The sequence below is a fragment of the Python bivittatus genome, unplaced genomic scaffold, assembly GCF_059951505.1.
Source record: "Python bivittatus isolate LINGU-HERP-01145 unplaced genomic scaffold, Pbiv_v1 ctg000060_np1212, whole genome shotgun sequence".
Classification (NCBI taxonomy): Eukaryota; Metazoa; Chordata; class Lepidosauria; order Squamata; family Pythonidae; genus Python; species Python bivittatus.
Window position 1 is genome coordinate 3019398 of NW_028277044.1, and position 22133 is coordinate 3041530.

General features: G+C 37.5%; 1 protein-coding gene and 1 long non-coding RNA gene across 10 annotated transcripts in view; one reads left to right on the top strand and one right to left on the bottom strand.

The window, feature by feature from the left end:
- Positions 1 to 22133, bottom strand: part of LOC148216419 (uncharacterized) — an 81306-nt gene that overhangs the window by 10995 nt on the left and 48178 nt on the right. Inside the window, exon 3 of one of the 2 annotated variants that reach the window (XR_015795374.1) lies at positions 4609 to 4721. The exons of the other annotated variant lie outside the window; for it this stretch is intronic. This is a non-coding gene — a long non-coding RNA (uncharacterized LOC148216419). The remainder of the gene's footprint in view (positions 1 to 4608; positions 4722 to 22133) is intronic. 2 annotated transcript variants of the gene reach the window in all.
- Positions 1 to 22133, top strand: part of LOC112542233 (uncharacterized) — a 377107-nt gene that overhangs the window by 6456 nt on the left and 348518 nt on the right. For 2 of the 8 annotated variants that reach the window (XR_015795364.1, XR_015795363.1), the window contains exon 2: positions 2466 to 2544. The exons of the other annotated variants lie outside the window; for them this stretch is intronic. The gene's annotated coding sequence lies outside the window, so the exon portion shown is untranslated. The remainder of the gene's footprint in view (positions 1 to 2465; positions 2545 to 22133) is intronic. 8 annotated transcript variants of the gene reach the window in all.

Below are 22133 nucleotides of genomic sequence, written 5' to 3' on the forward strand. Positions count from 1 at the left end.
AGCAGCAGCAACTACCAGAAATTTACTTTAAATTTACTACAGACATTTACTACAGACAACTTACTTTAAAAGGCCAGAATAGGCTAGCGGATACTTTACTTGACAAATATTTTCAGGTTTCCATGTCACTAGATAAATTTAAACTTAATTGGTAAATAAGAGGAGCATTTATTTATTTATTGAATTTGTACACTGCCTTACTCCCAATGACTCTGGCTGGTTTACAAGGTAAAATCACAGAGAAATAACAATAAAACATCTGGTACAAGAACATAAGTAGAGAATTGAGGGTTTCTGTTAGGGAAAGCAGACAAAGGACCACTTTGGGTGTGATATGGAACTCACAATATACACATTGGAGGTATTTTAAATAAATTAAGATAATGCTGTTTAAATGAGACTCTCAGGGCAATTTAAAGAATAAACAGTTCTGAACATTAAGAAATGTGTTGCTGTGGTTCCATATCACACTGACCCTACTGTGACATGGAAATTGTTGGAAAATTACTGTGGATAATTTCTACTTTAATTTGGATCCAGCATACTCGCAATCAATTCCTATAACTAAATCAGAGCAAGCACACACACCATTTGGCATAATCAGTAAAAATATAACTTGGTGTTTATTTATTAAGCATCAGCAAACATCAAAACATTTAACTGGCAAGATGGGACAATAGGCAGGCAAAAGCAGGAAGAGAAATAAAGATGAATAACAAGAATGAATTTACTCTATCACTTCTATCTGTATCTATCTACAATCAGAACCAGAAATATTGGAACAAGGATAACTGTTTGGGCATTTGGCCTCTGTACACCACCACATTGAAGTAGAAAGGAAACACACCCAGATGGGAGCGAAGTCAGGACTTCCAGCTGTAATTCAAGGGGTTTGACAAAAGTGGGGCACCAACCATTCAGGAAATACAGCCAGTGGCATACATCCCCCACCCACCACCATTGGTGGCTCATAAGTAATGGAACAAATGGCTAACAAGCAGCTCTATAGCCAGGTGTGGCCTGTTTTCTGGGTACCCCATGACCAATCAAGCAGATAAAAGGCCTGGAGGTGGTTCTGAGTGCATTTGGTAGCTGTTCACTGGAACTCTGAACATGAGTTCCAAAGAGGTGTCCATGTGACTGAAGAAGGCCATCATTAGGCTGAGAAAACAAAATAAACCCATCAGAGAGATAGCAAAAACACTGGGAATGGCCAATACAACAGTTTGGAACATCCTGAAAAAGAAGGAATTAACTGGCAAGCTCAGCAACAGCAAAAGGCCTGGAAGACCACAGAAGACAACTACAGTGGATGACCACAGAATTCTGCTTATGGTGAAGAGGAACCCTTTCACAACATCTAGCCAGGTCAAGAACACTCTTGAGGAGGTAGGCATGTCATTGTCAACATCTACAGTCAAGAAACAGCTTTATGAATGTAAATACAGAGGCTTCACAACAAGGTGCAAACCACTGGTAATGCTCAAGAGCAGAAAGGCCAGATTAGACTTTGCCAGCAAACACCTAAGAAAGCTTGGCCAGTTCTGGAATAAGATTCTTTGGACTGATGAAACCAAGATTAACTTGCACCAGAATGATGGGAAGAGAAAAGTATGGAGAAGGAAAGGAACAGCTCATACCACATCATCTGTCAAACCTGGTGGAGGCAGTGTTATGACATGGGCATGCATGGCTGCCAATGGAACCAGGTCACTGGTGTTGATTGATGACCTAGCTACTGATAAAAGCAGCAGGATGAATTCTGAAGTGTATACGGCTATACTTCCTGCTCAGATTCAGCCAAATGCTGCCAACCTGATAAGACGCCACTTCATATTGCAGATGGAGATGACCCAAAACATACAGCAAAAACTACCCAAGAGTTTCTCAAGGCAAAGAAGTGGGATGTTCTTCAATGGCCAAGTCAGTCACCTGATCTCAACCCAATAGAGCATGCTTTCCACTTACTGAAGACAAGATTTAAGGCAGAAAGACCCACAAACAAGCAGCAGCTGAAGGCAGCTGCAGTAAAAGCCTGCAAAGCATCTTGAGGGAGGAAACTCAGCATTTGGTCATGTCCATGGGTTCCAGACTTCAGGCAGTCATTGACTGCAAAGGATTTTCATCCAAGTATTAAAGGTGATCCTTATGTTTTCCATGATGTTGGTTTGTTCCATTACTTATGAGCTATAAGATTTGCCCTTTACCCAGCTTCTTCATGAGTTGAGTTCTGGAAACCTTCCTTGCCATTTAAGCTCACCCGGGTGTTTGGAGTCATATCCTTCTGACACTGTAAGTTTATTCAGGACAATTTCTTAAACCTTTTTCAAGATTTATTACTGTCCTGACATCTCCCTTAGTGTTCTTGTTCTTTGATATCCATCCCGCAAATTCTAAATTAAGCACACAGATTAACGGCAAGACATATATAACCTGCTCTTATTTTCACTTGCTTATTCACCAAGGTGTCCTCAAAGAGAAAGAGAAAGAACCCCAGTTCAGCTGAAGGAAGAACCAAGAAGCAAAGAAAGCTGAAGTAAAATCGTAAGCACAGTCGCAGCCACATGATTTTCACTTAGCAACTGCTTTACTAAATGACTGAGTCACCAGAACCAAGTGAGGTTGCTAAACAAGGACTACCTGTAATTGTTTACCACAAGTCTTTTACAAATACAGGCATCTATGTGCCTGAAGTTTTTGTAGAGCAAGAGTTAAGACTTAGGAATCCACAGGGGAGGAAGTGATGAAACACATGTCATGACTTCATGATGCAAACATATATTTGGGTATGTACTCTTATGTGAGGTCAGGATGCAAGTACAAAAGGCCAGGATTTGTGGCATGACATTGAGATGTATATTGCTGTTTTTTATCAATATAGTTAGTAGCAGGTGCCTATGAGTTGAAGGAAACCCATGTTGGAACCCTCCAGTTTTCATATTTAGCAGAATGTGTTTATGTGTAATCAAAGCATTAAGAGTACTTAGAGAAAAGATGTTAATGTAAAGGGATTAGGGAAATTAAAGGGTGTGAGACAAAATGAGAAGGACATCAGATGACACAAGACCTCCTTTAAAAAGCAGGTAGGAAGGAGGACCCTAAAGATATCAGTCTTCCAATCAGCAAAGAACAGATAGAAGAGGGAGTGTTTTGCTAGCTATGTCAGCTCCTCATGTCCCTACTGGTCATTGGTCGACAGCTTAAAAAGGGTAAAATATTGATGCTTTTGAGGTTGTATCTCCAGAGCTTTCCTGTGGTTGCTAGTGACATATAGGATGAATCTCTGCCTGATCTTCCTCTGCTCACTGCTTCAAGATTTCTGTGGACGTGATTTGCATTTCCCATATAGCTTTTGACTTTTTAACATTTAATCTTGGCTGAATGAAATCAAGGAGGAATTTAGTTTGCTAAATAATTAAGGCAAATAGGAAAGGTGGGATATTTATTGGAGAGGTAGGGGGGTTCTTGTGTTCTGTACATTGTGTATTGTGGTTGAAGAGGGTTTGAGGAGCGAGAGTCAGCCTCCTGGACCAACATTGGGTAATCCTCTAAAACTCTACCAAAAAAGAGTTTATCTCTCACAGTGAGGTTGAATAGCTTAAACACTACTCACATATCAGACAAGCCAAAATGGTATTTTCTTTTTTAAAAAGCACATCTAATTGCAATGGCAGGGAAGATTTTGCTGAGGAAAACTAATTACAGGAGATGAGATTTATAGTGAAAGCCATGAGGATATAAATTCATTCCCATTTCCTCCAGGTTGAGGTAAGAAGTTTTTTAATGAACGTTTGAGACCATTTTTCTATTTTACTTATTGTTTGAATGCTAGCAAATCCTATAGTATAATTAGTGATGGAATGGAAATGAACTGTAGAGTTCTTATCTTGTGCTCGATGCTGTGGACTTTCTAAGCTAGTTCAGGCTTAGAAAATGTGTGGCCCGATAAACAACATAGCCCACCCCTTCAGGGTCTGGACATAAGTCCATGTTTGCGCTGCCTGAAGCTGGAGACAAAAGGATTTAGTTGGCCACAAAATATGGCTGGAAGGCAGTTTTGCTTGATTCCCCATACGGTATACAATTTGGGATCAAACCACCAGTCTTCTTGGGTTTTCTACTTTGTCTGTGGCTTTTTACCTAGAACAGAGAGACAGATTTTATTGTGGCTCAGATATCACTGTATTTTATAGGAGGGAGATGACACTGGGTTTAAGATAATCCTGAAATGGAAATATTAACAAAACTTTGTGGAACAACCAGCTTCTCATCTTGTCAGTGTAAGGTATCAACTTGAGTTGAAACCAATCACAAGGATTCCCCACCAACCTCATCCAATCAATCAATCAATCATTGAGAGTCAGTATAGTGTGGTGATTATGATGCTGAACTAGAGTGACTCAGTCCACCCTCAGGCACAGAAGTTCACTGGATGACCTTGAGGAAATCACGCACACACCCCTTTCAGTTCAACATACCTGACAGAGTTATACTTGTGGGTAAAAAAACATAGGAGGGGCTGCTAAGACTTAGAACTTTCTACTCTCCCTATAGTCCAATTTCTACTCAATGCAGGAACCATTATTCAGACACAGATGGAGAACTCACCACTCCACAGGGCAGCCAGTTTCACCAACAAACAGCTTGTATAGCCAACAGGTTCTTTCTGACATCTGATCTACTTCCTTGTAATTTTCATCCACTGGTTCTGATCCTGTTCTCTGGGCAAAAGAGAATATTTCCACTCTCAGATCTGTGTGTCGAGCCTTCAAATGTTTATGTATGTACGTACTGTACAGGGCATACATTAGTTGCTCTAATCAGCTATTCTGTAACACACCTCCCTTTTAATCATTCCACAAAAGGCTTGGTTTCAAGATCTTACCAACTTGGTAGCCCTCCTCTGGACTTGCTCCAATTTGTCACTGTCCTCTTTGAACTAGGGTACCCAGATCTGGACATAATATTCTAAGTGGTGTCTGATAAAGCAAAGTAGAGTGGAATAATTGTTTCCTTTGATCTGGACTCTTTGTTAATGGATCCCAAGATGGCATTTGCCTTTTTAATAGTTCCATCACTGTGCTGGCCATCTAAACATGCAGTTGACAAGGACATCTAGATCCTTTTCAAATGTACTAGTTATAAGCCAGGTCTCCCCCATCCTATACTTGTGCCTTTCATTTTTCCTACCCAGATACAGAACTGTGTATGTCTTCCTGTTAAATTCTATACTATTCATTCCCATCCTCTGCTTAAACCTGTCTAGATATTCTTTAACCTTCTGTCTCGCTTCTAAAATATCAGCCACCCCTTTCCACCTTTTGTGCCATCTAAATACTTGAAAAGCATTCCCTCAGCTTCCTCATCCGACATATTGATAAACATGCTGAACAGCATAGGATCTTTGCAGAGGTCAGTGGCACTCTGCTCGATTCTTCCGTCAAAGCCAGAATGAAACCATTAACAAGCACTCTTTGGGTGTGGTCATTAAGCCAACTGGGGGTCTAATAGTAATATGATTTAGCTCATATTTTATTGTTTTATTAGGGAGAATCTCATCTAGAACCTGTCAATTCAGGTACCCTTTGTCTAAGGCATTCACTTCATCTACTAAGCTAGTAATGCTATCAAAGGTTAGTTTTATTTTTTGGTGATAAACCCATGCCAGTTCCTGTTAACTGTAGCATGCCTATCCCAGTGTCCACAACATGCTATTTAATGGCCTGTCCAAGGATCTTGCCCAACAGACATCAAGCTGACATGTCCATACTTTCCTGGGTGTTTCATCTTCCTTTTATTGAAGATGGAGATGACAATTACTCTCCTCCAATCTTCTCTAGGACTTTTCAAGGATAATCAAGAATAGTTCTGCTATCATCTCAGGTTCCTTCAGTATGCTAGTGTATAATCCATCTGGACCTGGATACGAATTAACTTTTTTACTATGTTTATTAAAAATTTCAATAAAAACTAATACAAACAAAATTAGAAGAAAAAAAAAGTTCAGAAGGTGCAGAAAAATTAAAAACAAAAGGAAAAGAAAAAATAGAAGAGAAAAGAAAAGAAAAAGGCAACAAAGACAATAATAAAAAGGGGCTTCCAACCTTCATCACACTCTTATCCCCATAGCCTAGCTTTTATCTATACAGAATCCAGAAATCATCATCTTTTCAGTTCTGGTTCAGCAAAAGTCCATTAGGAGTTACTGAAATATCAAACAAATAGTTTATCCCTGATCAAATAGTCCAACTTTTTGCTCTTCACAATCTTAACCTTTAAATCATCCCAATGGCATCACAGGATTTGATCTTTTATCAATCTTTGGCATTCAAGAGGAGTCTTCAAAGTTTTCACAAGGCTACTTTATAAATCCCGTAAAGAGGCATCTTCCAGGATTTCTTCTCACAGCTGTTCCATGTCCAAATCCTTTTCTTGATTTGTCTTTTGTATTCCCATTTTAGTAATCCCAATACTTAAATTCAACTTAAATTGGTTCTCTCTTGCCTTATCTTTGTCTATCCAAAGTGGCAGTACCCGCATTCCCTCAAATGCAAAATCATAGTAAGGAAGTTCTGCCTTCTTATCATCACTCATTACCACTTTCTCCTCACAATGGACCTATACCTGGAATTACAGCTGTGTTATCTAGTTTTCAACAACTTCTGTTCTTAGGAGTGAAAATGACCCCCTCCCAATTCATGGGTAACTCTAACCGTAACATTCAAAGCTGATTTTAAAAATTACTCTTCTCTTGGTCTTTTTTCTGCAACTGCTGTCAGGCTTTTAAATTGCTAGTGCCTTGTCTAATAAAATGACAGTTGCAACTCTTATGGAATTGAAAGAATAGGAACAAGATTACTTTTAGCCCATCTCAAATCATAAAGGTTATAAATTCTTCCTAAATAAATTGCTTCAGTTAATTGCTGTTTCAGTAGGTATCAGCATGCCCAATTACAGAAACATCAGATTATTTAAAATTAGGGCTCAAGTCATTTTCAAGTCATTTTATTATGTATCAGTTTATTTTCCATACTATTTTTAAACTTTGGTCAGAAATTTTTACTGAGGACTACACATATGTGTGCATACTCTAAGATCAAATAAGGGTAAAATGAATTGTTTTTCTGGTATCTGAGTAGGATATGATACAGACATTTTCATTAAAGTGTGAAAGGCAATTATTAATGTTCCAAGGAAACCCAAACATACCTTAAATATTTTATTTTATCTTTTAAAAATAATCCTTAGGTGAAAAAGTACCTGAAAAAAAATTAGCTCAGATTTTTTAAAGGACTTGATAATTCGAAGGCTGACCTCAAGATAGGAGGACCTCAAGATGCTATTTATCTCTGCAAAAGCTGTTGTTCTTTATGCCCAGATTTCAATTGTGAAATAGCATATACTTCCTCTCACTAACAGACATGCACATTAGTTCATGTGCTTTTGGGGGGTACCTCTCAAAATGCACCATCTGCAAGACTGCTTTCCATCTGGGTCTTCTGGAGCAGGTAGTTTTGTGCAGCACTTAGACAATCCACTGGAAATCCAGCAAAGGAAGAAAGGGGCATCAGTTGTCCTCTCCAAAGGCCTGGGTGAAAAGCCAGGCCTTAAGGCCCTTAAAAATACCAGGGTGGGAGCTATTCTCATATCTCAAATATGAGGGGGCAACCTCATTCCAGAGGGCAGGCTTTGCTACAGCCAATGCGTGTTTTTGGGGTCCTGGTATGTGACATGGTTTAATTGCTGGAACCCAGAGTGCATCAACCCTGTGAGATTGAACAGGTTGGGCAAATACTGTGGGAGACAAGCAATCCCTTAAGCAACCAGTCCCTGTGCCATGTAGGGCTTTATAGATAATGGAAATGGATTCATAGACATCAATACTGAAATCTGGAGTCCAATTCAGTTGCTTCCCTGCCTCCCTCCCGTCCTCATTTGCTGAAATTTGCCAGTACTCCACAATTTTGTTTCTTTAGAAAATCTTGACTTTAAAGACTAAATGAAGCAAAGAGTAGGTTTAATAACACAGTTCATGATGAATGTGACTCTTCACTTTGTCTACCTAGCCAATCCTTGCTCAAGAAATATGTCATATTTATATTTTTTCATAATGATAATACACCATGTTTGGATTTCTCATAAATTAAAAAAAAAAACGTATTGAATTGATGTTAGATGGTGTTTCTGATGCTTCTGGTGTTTTCACTGGAACAACCTTGCTGTTGAACTGTATTTTCCTGTAGCAGCAACCCAGTGGGAATATACCTGAGCTTTTCCCTGATTGATTGAAACATGGCTGGGAGGCAGGATACCTGGTGTTACAGTCTCTCCAGTGAAAGAACAAATGTCCACAGGACCCAGAAAAGGCTACTTCCATACATTCCTTCTCTACCCTGAGAGAAAGGGCTGGGAAGCAAATTTTACAAGTTAATGGATCATCAAGGAACTGCTGCTTCCATGTGATGACCAGGGGTTTGTCCTGCCACAGGCACAGAGTGTCTTCCCCTTTTAATACGTGTCATGTGAACTGAGATGAATTCAATACATCATAATTAAGCAGATCACATGAATCCAGTGTGTTTGGTAGGAGGCTGGTAATTTGTATTAGTCTCTGGACTCACAAAGAAAGGTTGGTACCATTATTAAAGTATTCAAATCAGATTTGATAATCTGTTAATTTTTTGCTACTTACTCTTTCCTGCCCTGAATAAAAATACAGCACTGATGAAGTCAGATCTTTACATCCCCATAATTTAACCAAACATCAGAGTGATAAAAAGAAACAATGCCAGACATTTAGTAAGATTATTGTATAAAATGCCTCTTGTGTTTGAAAATGAAATCGAAGCTCTCAGCTAATCCTTTTAGCAAATCTCTGCAGTACATTCCATGGAAAGCTAATACAAAGACAGATGTAAAATATTTCTCTCATGGAGGGTGTTTTATGTTCTCATTTGCTTCTCCTATTTATCTATTCATCCACCCCCACAAAAATATATATTGATCATACTTTTATCTTTGCAGAGAAAACTGCCAGCAGGAATTCATCTATGGGACAGCCTGAAAGATATATGAGACTATTCAAATTCTTTCATTGGAAATACAAAATAATTGTTTTCTCTTGAGGCCCCATTTTCTTTTATTGAAGCAATAATGAGATTGTTGAAGTATCTCTTCCCAGCCTCAAACCTTATGAAATCTACCACTGATACAGTATGTAGGAGGTTGACAATCCTTTTTAGTTTGTTTTCACAATCAAGGCTAGTCATTGTTATCAATCTTACCCCTGCTGCCTTCAGATTGGGTTCACAAGGATCCACACCCTCTTTCCGAAAATGAAGCCATGTCTTTAACAACTCAAAAACAAACACAAACAAACAAACAAACAAACAAAACTAACTAATAAAATAGATCAAAATGTCCTGGGGATACTCCTTTCATTATTTCCAAACACACAGATATTCAGCAGTAAAGATTTTTACTGAGACGACTTAGTAAGGGCTGAGAAAAAAATAAAAAGTAGTTTGGATGATAAAGGAAAAAAAACACAGACTTTTCTCTTTTCTTCTTTTCTTGTTAAAAAGAAGAAGTTAAGGGCAAACTGAAACTCTGGAACTGGCATTATATAATTGCTGAAGCAATTTTTTGGCCCTGGAGAATAATTCTCTCCATTTGCCTTTAAAGATTGGCCCATATAATTGAGATTATGTCACAGTGACAGTGAGGAGAGGGGAGAGAAAGACTCCCACTGTGCCTGAGAACCCAAAGATGGCATTAAGATCATCTGAAAATGTCACTAAGAATAATTGAAAGTTACACTAAATGCTGCTGCTGATGTGAGTTGAAAAGTATACTGTATATGTGGTTATAGGTTGAAGATTAGGTTGAGTGTTAGCTTGAAAGGCTGAAATCTCATACATACTTATTTGGTTTTAAATTCCACTGAATTTACTGAGTCTTACTTTTGAGTAGGACTGCAGTGTGTGACTGTAAAAAGCAGTTAATAAGATGCCTGGAGGTTGTAAAGTGGGAGAAGCTAGTCCTTGTTCATAGGCATAAATTCTCCTTCCTACATATAGAGAGAGGGATGCCCAAATCTTCATGCACAGAGGAGACACTTCCATGCATTTCAGCAAAATGGGAAATAAATTGGAAATAACTAATTCAGCAATCAGCCAAATCCAGTTTTCTCCTCTGCTACTGATAATTATATTTTAAAATGAAATAACTGTGCTGATGACTAAATTAGTAACAATAACGGTTATAGTTTAATCAAAGGGAAGTTTTCATTTTTTTTTAAGGTGGAAAGAAAATTTAAGCGGTAGCCTTTTCAAATAAGCACATTTTTGAAAACAGGAAAACAAATTGAGACTGTTCATTGGCCTTGATGTGCTTCTCTGTTGAATAGATTAACCTTTAGTGATAATCCTGGGTTAGGACCCAGACTATGTTGAATATGCAAGAGTTTGTCTTCCTTCACTGGCTGTGTTCACACAATACATTTAATCGGTAACAATCAAGCAGCTGTATTCACATATCCTGTTATCTATATTAGTATGTTGTACAAACTCAGACTATGTGATGTGCTTCAATGCATAGGAAAAAATAGAAAATAAGTTAATTCAGTAACAAGTTAAGGATGTACACAGCCATAACTATCTGAGACCCCACTGGATGTTTGGGTAGCTGAAGCTCCCTAGATACATCCATCAGCAGCATTTATTCAGATTAACATCCACCAACAAAGCATCAGTGAGAGACTAAAACAAAGGACTCATTTCCTCCCAAATTCTAGGTGTGGTATAATGGTCATATTAGGGATGATGAGATCATTTGGCTAATATTATATATATATATTATTTTGTTGTTATTAATATAATAGCATAAAAAATTAAAAATATAGAGCTCTAGTGGGAGGAAGCAAATGGCTTATTAACCCATGAGAATAGACTATGATTTACCATGACCTGTGAATATAGTCACTACAGAAAGGTGAAGAGAAGCTACAAATATTCCCAGCATCCACTTCTTTCTTAAATGATTTTAATACTTTCAGTGAAACACATGTGGTAAAGATGTGCGGTCAGTTGAGTTCTTTTACAATTTTCCCTGCTTCCACTATATGGTGACATTTTATCCCCCTTACTGCTTAGCACATGAAAGGGTGTTTTATTCCTAGAAGTAGCCTTTTATTAAAGGATCACCAGTTAAGCTGAGGCAGAGTTTCTTTCTGCCCTTTGATGAATTCATTCTTGGAGACAATCTCTCACAAAGCAAAAGCCTCTGTTATCTGTGTTATCCTTGATCCAGAAGAATAAACGTAAGATACAGTTTGAAATAAAAGTAACTGTACGTTAGTCCACTTCAAATAATCATACTGTACGTTAGTCCACTTCAAATAATCATACTGTACATTAGTCCACTTCAAATAATCAACATTTGCCTGATAGTTCATTGATAAAGAACTTGGGTTTCCATTCCTATTTATAATCCTAATATTGATATTATCCATCAGGATCAATTCAATAAAGAAGGTGGCATCAACATTTCTTTTGCTAGAGTCCAATATCTACACTTCTGCTTTCAGTACTTGCCTTTTGCACTGTTGCCTCTTATTTCACAACTATATGATCATCTTCTTGTTCAGTCAAAAATTGTTGTGATGACAATCATCCCTACTCATTCCAGTAGAATAGCCCATGGTCTTTTACCATTGCATTGATCTTAAAACGACTTTTACTGTTCTAAATTGCACAAGAAACCCCCATAACTTTCTCCTGGAATTTACATTTCCAGTGTGCAGAGGATAATTTGGAAGGTACCAGCCTCTTTATTCCTCCTGCTCAAGAAAATGTCTGAAAAGTGGCGGGGGGGGGGAATGGAAAATATTATCTTCCAGAAGTTTTGCTAAACTGTTTTGAATCAGTTGCAGTTCAGCAGAAGGAAAACCTGGAATATTTTGATTGATCCAGGTTTAAAAATCTGGAGGGATCCCAAAGTAATTTTACAAGGGGAGTAGGGCAAGGAATTATTTCTGTGCCTTGTTTTAGCTTCTAGTCTAGTCTTCATGCTGTTGCCAAGGGACTCCCTCAGCCTTATCTTTCCTGCTATTTCCCCATCAAATTCCCCATCAATTTAGACCAGTTCCAGAACCAAACAGTCTACTTCTGTTCAATCTATGGACCAGAATATCCATAACTAGCATGTTTTGCCTCAGACACAGAACCCTTCCCCCACACCAGCTGTTCCAAGCACACAATGATTTTTGTGTGCCATGTTTTGAAATAGGGCTACAGGCATTATGAGTGGGACACCTTCTCCTAAAATCATGGAGAAGGAAATCAGAAACAATTGGGAATGGTGCAAAGGTGCAGTGATGACAAACTAGTTACTACAGCTAATCCTATGTTGACAATGTCTTGTGAAGGTTTTCCCCCACCGTCACATTCACATTCAGTTTGATGGAAAACAAATTTCTTTGCCATGCTTCAGCTAAACCCCAAGGGAAGACATCAGAAGGGATCACTTTCTATGAGGTTTTTTCAGAACAAGAGGCCTAGTCAGATACAGAGGCTGAAGACGACAGGGAGAACTGTAATAGAAACCACATCTTTAGCTACCATGCAATTATAAGGTAGGCTCAATACATCACTCCAAAGGAATTCTGAAGCACCCTGGGAAACACACAGACAATCAAAAGTTTCTTTGGCGGGAAAGAAAATCTTTGCTTATTTAGCAAGGACCTAAAACTGATCCTGCTTTGTACTTACCCAAAATCTTAGACCAACCTGGAAAGTTGGTCTGGGGAAGAGTGGGCATAGAGGGAGGGTGGTGAGCATCAAGAAGTGAATGGGATAAGGCTGAAAACTAAATTTGACTTAGTCTACACTGATATTTAATTAAAATTAAAGAGTGAATATGAATACTCCTCATTTTTAAATTATTTCCTTCTGGTACTTTAAACATTACAATTTAGTATCAAGTATTGCAGTGGGCCTAGAAGTTATTTCAACATACTGCACATACCTACTAATACAACAGACTAAGCACCATTTTCCAATGAGTAGGTAAGCTAGGACAAAGAGATGAGTAGGCAAAAATAATTGGATGTAATTGAATTTCAATTTCTGTTTAATTAAATTGAAATGTAAGTAATTAAACATAATTAATATGACTACTCCCCATATACCTAATCTGTTCCTCTTTTATATCATAACACAATTAGAATTCAGTGGCAAAGTTTTTGGAGAAACTCTGAGGGCTTCACATTGTATACTTCTGTTCTAGGGAGCAAGTCTCATTGTGGGGCTTGTTCCTGAGCACCTGAATATATTGCTTTGTTATAATTAGTTTTCTGATCATGTTTTCCATTCAACATTTTAAAGGTGTGCAATAAATAAGAATATGATTTTTCCCCCTTCACACATTGAAACTTAGAGATAAACTTTTATGAAAGAGATATAGAAAAAACATCATATGATATCTACTTCAAACTGTTTACTCATTCATTTTTATCAGTAGCTGGAGATAAATTAGATATATGTTATTTCATTTCTTATCATAAGGGTCCCACAATTCTTTGTCGGTGGGGTTTCCTTTTTGGTGTTCTTTTTAGAAAAAGAAGCATAAAGGAAAGGGTAGTCTTACAGAATAGTCAAGAATCTTGAAAATGAAACAAATGTCTCCATCGAGGAGGGCAATTTCTGTAAAACCGTGAAGTGCATTTAAAGGGATAAAACCTCTGGAATGGATATAAAAGGGAAAAAGAAATATTATATTTGCACCAGTCAGTAAACAATTTCTAACACAGCTTTTCTTTAGTATTATGTTGCCAAACCACTAAGACCTGAGCATTGCTCAGCCTTGAAGTCACCATGGCTCTTGCAACTAACCATGGCTGAAACACACCCTGGCAATAGCTTTTATCTGCCATATCCCTCTGACTTGCCTTCATCTCATTCTCAACCCATGAGTGAGAAATGCTTAAATTGTCTTTATTGTGCTGTATTATTAAAGTAGCATTTTCTACCTTATTCCAACATTGTCCAAGGGCAACTTCAGGTTAGACTTCGTCACTCATTATGTTGGGGGTAAGCTGGGTAGTTTTTGGTCATGTAGTCAAACTGAGCAATTGAAGCAGGACAGGGATTGGCCATAAGAACAAAATAAATGCTGCTATAGTTTTATGCCAAGTCAAGGATGGCTGGAGAGTTCTTCAACTCAGCAGTGGGGGGAGGCCTTATAGGTTCCTACTTGGAAGTAAGCCACTTTGTGTTCAGTGATTATCCTCCTTAATTATTATTTTAGATAAGTGACTTTAGGTAAACCACTGTGTATCATTCCCAACTCTAGTCCTTCACAGTCCCAGTTCCAGGCAACAATGACCTTCTTCAGTTCTACCCATTCGGATCTATTCCCTCAATGTCTATCCCTTCACTTTTTGGCCCCTTCAAGCTAATAAGGAGATGGAACTTTTTTGCAAATAGGGCCTTTTTATTAATATTTTTTAGCATCCAAAGCTAAAAGAGAGAAAGTAATATTACTATGAGAAGACAGGGGAAGATGTTTCATGCCTTTCATCCCTTGTCATGTCTTGCTTTTTAAAAGTCAGTGAAGCCTTGACATTCTTGCTTTATTGATTTTTCTGCCAAAAAGCAGTGGGAAATGATGCCATCTATATCTAGTGGTTTGACATCAAATTTTTAGTGGTCACAAAAAAATGGGGGGGGGCAAGTATAGGCTTGGCAAAGAATATAATCTAAATCAGGAATCCTGATCTAAATAGTTGTCAAATATGACAAAAGTGTTATTGTTAAATAGAAAATACTGGGGATGAACTTCACTATAATGTGACTTCTAGAACTAGGAACACTTTATGTCCTTCTCATACCTCCCCTTATAGAGTCTACATTTTTTGAAAATTCATATTTTTAAAAGCATGCAGCTAAAATTCTTTCTTTCCTGTTTCAGCCTTCAAGGAGGCACTTCCCTCAAAGCTTCAGCAAAGCATCTCTTTGAAGAGCTAGAAAAGCTTCATCTCCTTGTTCTTCTCATAGATTTTACATTTTTGGAAAATGTGCACATTTAGATACATGCAGCTGAAGTTCTTTCTTGTTCTGTCTTCATGCAAACCCTTCAAGAAGGCAATTCCCTCATGCAAACCCTTCAAGAAGGCAATTCCCTCAAAGCTTTTGCAATGAATCCATTTGAAGAGTCTTCCTTCCATCATTTATGAGCTAAGAATTACAGGAAGAAGGAATTTTGCACATTCATAAAGCAGTTTTTTTTTTAATCCTTCAGAAATTCCAGAACTCCACCTTGATTCTGGATACATAATTTTGGGGCAAGGCCCCAAATAAGCCATAACCTTAAGCATTCAACATCATTAACCACAAGCTTGAGTTCAATTTGGCAATAAGTTATATCTGCTCTTGTTATGATTTTTGGAGTAATGTTTTCAGGGAGTATCCAAGTTTATTTAATAGGGCATTACTATCTTTAAATTGTTCTTAAAAATAAAGAGATAAAGCATAGTATAAAACCTTCTGAAAATTGATTTCATATTTAAATGAAGCTTTTAGAATATATAGTAGAAAGGGGAGAGGAGAACTATACAGACACTTTCCAGAAAAGTAGCCATGTTAGTTTTGTAATCATCTGCAGAAAAAAAGAAAGAATTGTGGGGTACTTTCTTATGTCTTTTGTAGGAGATAGATTACCATGGTTCCTGAAACAGAATTGGAGAATTGAGGCTAAGTGATTTACTTGAGACCATTCCCTGGGATAGTCGTTATCTATCTTACAGAGTGGTTAAAAATGCTACTGAGTGAAATATACGTGAGGTAAAGGTGAGGATAATAAATGCAAGTAACATTTAGAAAAATCCTCTCAATTTCAGTCTTTGCCCTTGTTGTGGTAGAGCAAGAATACTATCTACCATGTTGGGTTGTTTAAAGGAGGAGTTATGTTGGTGAGCTATTCTGAATTCATTGAGGATTAAAAAAAAAAAGCACACACACAGAGCATCAACATGAAAGCCCGAAAAATCTAGCCTCATATTTTACCATACTAGTATTTCCAATATTTTTTGAAAAATGCTATTTGATATTCTTCCTTTGTTCATGTTTCAGAAATGTATTCCTCATGTGAAGAGAGAGGGGAAGCAGGGTTACTCTGAGAAAACCTTAGGTGGCTTCCATTGCTGAATCATCCTGTTATTCCAAGCAAAGTTTTATCAAGCAGCCTAGTGAAAGAGACATTTCAGCAAAGGCATGAGGCATACAGGGCTGGTTAAATTTTCTTCAGGCTATAGAGCAGTGTCTCCAATCAGCATGGTATATGTCAACATTGTTTTACCATGGTCATAAAGGGAACGGTTTATGGGGATATTTCCACTCAGCTCAGCTTCAGCCTTCCGGATAAACTGTAGCCTTTCTAAATTAGGTATATCTAGCAGCCAAACATAACCCTCCTTGTCTTTTCCTCTATAATCTTCTTCCACTGTTAGCCAGCAAGTCAACAAGCAATAAATTGTTAAAGACTTCAAAGCTTGCTGTTTTAAAGTTTTCATGTTTACCTGAAAGTCAATAGTACTTCAACTGTTGTAGCATTTTAGTTTTCCCTCTGAGTGAATATATCTATATCTATATATCTGTAGAGAGAGTAAAATCAGAGCTTGTTCTGCTCAATCCAAATCTGAGGGAAACATTTTGAAAAGATGAAGATGATTTGTGAAGACTCAAGGGTTTCCATAAAGCCAAACATCTCTGATCCACAGCACTCATTAAAAACACAATTAAAAAGGTTCCTGAGGCTCCCATGGCTTGCAGGCATGCTTGATAAAAAGCTTCTCATTCAAAGATAAACCTATATGCATTCTTTATGGAACTCTTTCTTCATATACTGTAGCTACAAGATACACATAGACACATATTCAATCTCTGCAAAGCTCAGAGGTTTATATGCAAAACAATTCTTACAAATGCGTAAATGCCATTCCTGGTGGCTTAAAATAATTATCTTGTTGTTAGAAACATTAATGAGCTTGGAGACTGAATAAAATAGGACACTTATGCATGTCATCATAATGCCTCAAGCTCTGACAGTTGTCTTAGTCAAAATTTAATGTTAAAACATCTGTCAAAGTTGCCAAATTACTGTATGTGCCGAGAGCTTATTGAGGCAACTTTTATTCCACCCCTCCCCCATGCAAAAAAAGGCATTGGATCAGTGACAAATGGCTGCACTTGCTCATAATGCTCAGAACTCTTTTTAGCCATAGTTTAAATGTTCCAGATAATAGTTGCAGATGAACAAATGGTTTGTTCAACCAGTTCTGATTTGTTTTCCACATTGCTTCTGCTAATACTGAGAAGAAATGGGTAGAATGGAAAGGCAGACCTATAACATCACAGGAAGAAGACAAGATTCTGGGCTTAGACATGACAAAGCAGTTAAAAGATGTCAGGGTTTACAAATCCCCCCCCCCCCAAAAAAACCCCCATAATTCACATTAATCATGACATATTTCTTGGATTCTAAACCAAAAACAAATAAACCATATTAGGGTCTAGCATTATCCATGAACCAAACAAATAAACATTAGGGTTTAGTATTATCCATGAACTAAGATGGAACCAGGTATGAACTGGAAGTGAATCTAATCTAAAATTAGTGGCATTTAAATCCCATTACTTTGGCTAAATTGGGTAGATCTAAATTATTTTAGCCTTTAAATCAGGTATTCTTCTCTGAAAATATTTGGCACTCGTATGAGGGAGCTAATGGGTTTAAAACTGTTGAGAGATTCCCTTTTTAAAAAATTATGGTCAGTGGCAAGAATTTTTCCCTCCACATGAATAAATCAAAATGGATAGCATAGTTCCCATAACACTTGGCTCTTATTTGCATTGGAAATATGTTCTTCATGTCATTTATTTAATCAGTATAATAATTATTCTCTAAAATTAGATAATTGGGCAGGTCCAAATGTTAGCAGATGCAGTCTGGGTGGGAAAAAAAAAAGTCTGATTTCAACTTGGGAAAAATGTTCCTCAAACTTTACTGAGTCATAAATAGCTTGAACAAAACTGTTGCAGATTCATACTTCACTCTGAGAGAGTCCTCTTGCTAAGCAGCTAAGTAAAACAGGCTTTTTAGAGAGTTAAAAACACTAACTGTACATTTGTATTAATAAACCTAGGACAAGAAGGTTTTTTTTCTCCAGCCCATCTAATTCTGAGGCATCATGTATCCAAATCTTTACCAGCAGGTTGACACACTGGTTACTGCTGCTAGCATGTCCTTAAAGCATGTCTTATGAATGAAACCTACATGGACACTGTACACTTCCACCAAAGAGCTTGTATTAGATTAGAGATGTGATAGTAGACTGACCTCAGAATCCATTCAGTCATTTTGCTGCTATGTGCAAGGGAAGGCAATGGTGGGGTGCTCTTACTTGGGCAAGCTGATGAAGAATATACATGATTCTAGAATCTCAGGCAGTCCCTCTGTAGATAGGGAATAAATAACATCAAGAATCTGGATGAAGAAGATCACTACAAATACCTGGGCTTCCTACAAGCGAATAGCATCAAGCATACTGAAATCAAGAAGAAAGTTAGTGAATGGATCATGAGAGTGAAAAAGATCTTAAAGTCCACACTCAGTGGAGGAAAACCATCAAGGCAATTAACACCTGGGCAATCCCAGTCATTAGATATACAGCTGGAACAGTGGAGTGGACTCAAGCTGAACTAAGAGCCCTGGATAGAAAGATCAGAAAAATGACAATGAGTCATGCCCTTCATACCCACAGTGATGTTGACAGATTCTACTTTCCAAGGAGCATAGGTGGGCACAGAATGTTACAAGTACACCAAACAGTTGAAAAAGAAAAAAAGGGCATTAGAAGAATATCTGAAGGACAGTGAAGAAGATGCATTGAAGCTAGTATACCATGAAGGCTTACTGAATACCGAAGACACCAAACTAGCCTACAAGACAGACCAAATGATAAATAGAAAAGAAACATGGCAAGGCACAGTATTACATGGCCAGTACACACACACATACACACACACTATCAGGCAAAGCAGAGAATAGCAAGACGGGGCAATGGCTGAGAGCAGGAAGGTTGAAGAAAGAGACGGAAGGGTTAATTCTGGCTGCAGAAGACCAAGCCTTAACAACAAATGCATACAAAGTCAGAATTGAGAAGACAGCAACAGACAACAAATGCCGCCTCTGCTAAGAAGCTGAAGAAACAGTGGACGACCTAGTTAGCTGCTGCAAGAAGATTGCACAGACTGACTACAAACAACAGCATGACAAAGTAGCAACAACAGACTATTGGAATATCTGCAAGAAATACCATTTGCCTGCAAGCAAGAACTGGTGGGACCACAAAACAGACAGAGTAATAGAAAATGAAGAAGCTAAAGTGTTCTGGGACTTTAGAATTCAAACAGACAAGCATCTGCCACACAACACCCAAGCCTTAACAATTGTTGCTAAGAAAGACAAGTCTGGATAGTGGACATTGCAATACCTGAAGACAGCAGTATAGAAGAGAAAGAACTGGAGAAAATCACAAAATATGAAGACCTGCAAATGCAAATAGAATGACTGTGGCCAAAAAAAAAAAAAAAAAAGCAAAGGTAGTACCAATAGTTATAGGTGTCTTAGCTGCAATCCCAAAACATCTGGAGCACCACCTGAACACCATTGGCATTGACAAAATCACCATCAGTCAATTGCCAAAGGCAGCTTCACTTGGACCAGCTTATATCCTGTGACAATACCTTTAACACCATCAAACAACATCTGCCTATCCCAGGTCCTTGGGAAGGGTTTGATAGGTGGGTAAAAATGCCAAATCTAGCCTAAACATCTGGCTAACTATGCGACCAACAGTAATAATAATGTAAATTCACCACCTGTATTTACACAGATGGTGGTTGCCATGGTGGTTTAGATCCAGCACTTTTAACTCTGCCTCCTCCTCCCCCTCCCATTTGCAGACTGTTCATGCAAGAAAGCTAAATAAGCTTTAGCCTGCAAAAGAGAAGTACAGAACATATTTTTCCTAAATGTCAGAGGTATGAGTATTTATTTGTTTGTACAGTGCTGGAAAATGAAGGATGTTTCCTATAATTCTTACCTACAAAAAAATTTTTCAATATGGATTGTGGCAGTTTCGTGCTGTCAGGGGCTCATGATAGAGACCTCTTATGAAAGAGGGTAAGTAACCGGGTGACTTTCAAATCCTCTATGGCACAGATTCGGTGTATTCAATAAATTTTCTTGATTAATTGGTTGTCTTTGTTATCTTACTTTTTGTTTTATGATATTTTACCAGACATTATAATCAGGTGGCAAAGAGGCCAATTTTACTTCTTCACATTCACTGTTCTATGAACAAAAAGAGCAAATCAGATGTTCTGGCAGCTGTGTCTATCTTCCCAACCCACTTCCTTGCACTTTTACATATGGGGAGGTTTAGTATTTCTCTTGAGTTTGCATTCAAATTACACCAAGCAACCAACCAACTCACCCCATCATGGAAATAAAGCATGGAATGCTGTAATTCTTATTTATAGGATGAAGTCCTTAAATTAGATGATCAAGAATATCAGCAGAAAAAACAGACATGAGCCTAAATGAAATACTATTTAGTCAGTTCTGGGTCACATGTCTATAGATTAAAATTATGATTAATTCAACCAAAATATTATTTCACCTCTATTAGTTACCCATCTGTCTTTTACGAAGAAGGAGGGTTAAATTAATTGCTAGAGATAACGATTCTCAGAATGCAACACTGATTCCCATGACTCTCTTCAGGACAGAAGTTTCTTTACATCATAATCTTGTTTTGAAAGTTGCATTTGTTTTAGGAGAAGCTTTAGCTCTTTGAATTATATATCAAGCAATGATTTGTGACCTTTGCTTATATTCTGAAAAGTGACAAAAAATCACAGCCCTTGAGATTGGGATTATATTTCAACTGTTTGATCATCAGAGTGCTGGGGCTACAAGAAGTATGGTATGACCATAAAATAATTATATATATATATATATATATATATATATATATATATATATATATTATATATATAATTATATAAGTATACTGTAAGTATGGGTTGCTCACCCTTGCCTTACAAGGAAATCTATAAACTTGTAGTCAGATGAAATCAGTGTATAATAACTTCTCTAACCACTAGCATAAATAGAAAAGAGAAAAACTCTTTCAAGTTGAACTTGACTGTAATGTTTTTGGCAGTAATACAAAAAGTGATTTGCCATTCTGTTCTTCTGGGATATTTTTTTCCCCTCAATTTCCCAGTCTTGCCTTCAGCTTTGGAATTTCCTGGTGGTCTTCCATCTACAAAGAATAGTAATAATAATTCCTGAAAGATTTTCAGGCTAGGAGAGTTGCTTGTCTTAACAATGATATGTATGACTGTCACAACTCTAAAATAGTGTTTTGGCAGAGAGACCAAAGAGATATAATAACATAAAGAAAGTCAGGTCCGTACTTACAGTATTTAATTGTTTTGCATACATTTAACAGATACATGGAGGAGTGAGAAAAAACTATTTAAATTTTCCATTTGAATTTAATCAGCCTATAAGAATAGACTCTTCCAGCCTGGCAACTTCTAGAAATGTTGCACTATAATTTCTGCATCCCCCTCCATGCCAATTTACCAGAAGGCTGACAGGCTGGGAAAGGATATTCTAAGAAGCTTACATGCAATTTCTTTTGGGGTGAGGAGAAGAAAAACATTTTGATAATTCTAGCAGTCAATACACAGTTTTCATAGCCCTTTATTTAGCTTTCTTGATGTCCTTTAATCAATAATACTAATCTCTTTTGAGATTTTTAGCTTTAGTAGGCCTGCTAAAGCCTCTCCCACCCTCCAGATCAGGGTGCTTCAAGCCCCTAAGGTTCCACAAGAACCTGGAGATTCTGTGAGACATCAAAGGCAAAAAATAAAATAAAATAAAATAAAATAAAATAAAATAAAATAAAATAAAATAAAATAAAATAAAATAAATAAATAAAGTTCACTCAAACACAGCAGAGTCATCCATAGCAATTTTTTCTAAGACAGAGTAAAAAG